Source organism: Macrosteles quadrilineatus, unplaced genomic scaffold (assembly GCF_028750875.1).
Source record: "Macrosteles quadrilineatus isolate MER2022 unplaced genomic scaffold, UCM_ALF_1.0 Scaffold_2__2_contigs__length_208266976, whole genome shotgun sequence".
Taxonomy (NCBI): Eukaryota; Metazoa; Arthropoda; class Insecta; order Hemiptera; family Cicadellidae; genus Macrosteles; species Macrosteles quadrilineatus.
The window spans coordinates 77,300,093-77,303,401 of NW_026542595.1; positions in this window are offsets into that span (position 1 = coordinate 77,300,093).

Genomic DNA, 3,309 nt, shown 5'->3' on the forward strand with positions numbered 1-3,309 from the left:
CTTCTAGTGATTTGCATTATTTCAGGCAAAGTTTAGAATAGCGTTAAATGTTGCCAGTTGGCGCAGACTGTTCTGACGACCCTGCCTTATTTCAGACTTGCAATTCTACTGTTTCATTTAACGTTTTGCCAAGTGTAAAATATAAATTGCATCATAACATATGGTGTTACATAGCTGGTTAACTCCTCCTTCATTTTAAAGGATACTTTAACTTCAAACTTTATATTTTATCAACTGCCATTTACAAACATACTAAACGTTGTACACAATTTATCGTTCCTGAAATACCAGTACTACTACAGTAAATAAAAAATAATTTCTATGAGATGCATGGAATTGGTCCACTAATCTACGACAGCCCGGGGAGAGAGCTGGTCTTGTGGTAGAGTGCGGGACTACGACCTGTGAGGTTCCGGGTTCAAATCCTGCCAGTCACTAATGGATTTTATCCAAGTGGTAATGTCGCAACCTCTATGTCTTACCTGTAGTAGTGTGTAAAAAAGTTCCATGGATATGAAGGTGGGACATACAAAAAAATCACAAATCTATGACCACGGCAAACTTTAATATCCTAGGCTAAGTGTTGAGGGCTGACAATTGAGGGGTAAAACTACAGGGTTGTCCAGTCCAAGTGACAGATGTTTTCATTAACTTGATACAAGATGGAAGTAAATTTTGTTTAGGAACAGTACACCATGACCTTTTGAGACCAGAACAAAATGAACTCAGCCCTCAGATTTATTGCTTGAAGGTACGATATTGTAAAAGTAGCATATAGATTTTATTAATAAAACAAATTATATAAAACTTAAAATTTGTAATAAATATAGTTTTTTTTTTATTTACTGTTTGCACCCAATGAAACCAGAGTATAGTTGGACACTCTTAGGATATTAACTTTATTTGGTAGTACACTATTTTATCTTAAAAATAGCTTCAAAATTAAGTTAAAATAAGAGCAAGCTTGGATGTTATCGTTAAAATGACAGGCCTAATATATATTTTTTTTTATTTGAGTATTTCTTAAATTGATTTATGTTCAAAATTAATTAAATTTAGAATGAGCATTATGAAAACAAAATGTGTGATTGAAAAGTAGAAAACTTACAAAAAAACTATATTGATGTTTAAAATATTATTTTCATATTTTGTACATTATAAAACATAGCAAACATAAGTTTTTCACACAGGATAGGGCATTTAACTAAACGCAAACATTTAAGAATCTCTGTACAACAGAAGAAGTTAAAGTCAAGAGACCGAGGGATGCTGGGAAGCTGAACATGATACATTACTCCAAGTATCCTCTCCACGTCATTATTCACTGCTCGATGCTGCTTGTGATAACAACTTTCTAATCAGACAAGGACAAATGATAAGCTACATTGGAAAAACAACCCTGACTGAGTCTCTGCTGGGAGTAAATAGGTAAATGTCGTTACTCGGCACACAGCGACTGTTTATAGGTTACTAGACTGCATTAAGTTTCTTGTGCAAACAAACTACTCTGATTTGTAACGCAATTACGTGAAAACGACATATTTTTCCTACCCCTGAATGGAAATTATAACATTGCCACATCTGTAAACAGTACGCAAAATTGCTCATTTCCGCTCTGATCAGCTGATTTTACTGTTGGCGTTTCTACACCAACCACAGCCGCAGATCCGATACTTTAACAACCGATAAGCAAATAAACCTAACATTACCAAAAGCAAACGCAAACAACATAGGTAACCTAAATGAAATTTTATATACAAATGAAAATTTAATCTGTATGCTATGATGAGTAAATTATGGTGGTAGGAGAAATCTTGTGTGTATAACGACCACAAAAAACAATATACAAATAGGGCCTAGCTATTTCCTACCCCTGCATTAAAATGATCTCATTGCCATACTTATAAATAGTACACAAAATATCTCAGTTCTGCTTTATTTGTTACTTTCTGCTAAGTTAATCAACTGATTTCTCTATAGGCGTTTCTATGAAACACTAACATCCGGAACAGCATCTATGAAAGTGGTTGGTTGATTCCAGTTATTAAACTACATCAAACTCTATCACTTATTTACATATCAAACTATTGTAGTGGGAGATGTATTTCAAACCAACAAACATAATCTAAATGCCATTTTATACAAAACTAAAAAGTTAATCCGTGTGTTATGATAGGCTAATTAATTATGTAGGTAGGAAAACTATTGTTTGTATGCTATGTAGGCATCGACAATAACATGCAAAATAATAATTCTTTTACTTTACATGACTTGAAAAGAACAACCATAACACCGTTAGTGAATAGACGCTTGACTATAGGGTTTTAATTGCGTTTATGGAAAAAGTGTAAATTTCCCGATCTTACAACAACAACAAAATATTCGTGAACTTTTTCGGTTATCAAAATTCAAGTAACGTACCTACAATCCCCGAACGCACGTCTACACGTCGTGGATATCTAGTCATTTTTATTTAATTTACAATTGAAAACTATGTTACAGTACTTCCGTAACAATTGCCTAAGTCACAAAGTTATTAAACTCAAATGGTTTCAAACATGCTAACAAAACGTGATCTTGAATAAATTGTACTATGTGTAAACAGCTTATAACGTAAACATACTAGTGTTAGTTTGCAGTAAGAATCTTTTTCCACATACCTGATTTTTTTATAGAAGACGTGATTTCTAAAGTGTTCATTGGTATTTGATCAATGTTGTAGGTCCTATGTAGTTAATATTAGGAAAGCATGTAATTTATATCGCACAATGCTGGGGTTTGAGCTACTCTTTTCTGTTTTATTTAGCTATAAAATGGAAATATTATAAAAAAATTCATGATTCTACGAGATATACAGACTAAACTGTAATCTATTTTATAGTTATTTTCCTTCATGCTAAAAGCAAACTAGTATTATGATAAAGCCTAATATTTTCGCTCTAAAATGTCAGCAATAAACATGCAAGTCAAAATTAAGACTCATTGTATTTATTTAATTTGTTGGTTAATTCAAAATCAGTCATTAAGATATATACAATTTAAAACTACTGTTATTGTGCTATTATAATTGTTCGGGAATAGATGCGTTTGAAAGCAAATCAAAATGCATGTAACGTAGCGGGCGTTAGGAATCACTCAGTTTTAAATTAATTGTTTAAGTGGAGCTTTAACCTTTAGCCTACACATGTAACTGCCTTCCGCTCGGTTGCCTTATGTCAGGAGATAGCGGAATTTGTTTTATTGTTTTGTAAAATCTACGTTTTAAACATTACATTTTAACAAATATGTGAATGCCAAGTGATCTAATTT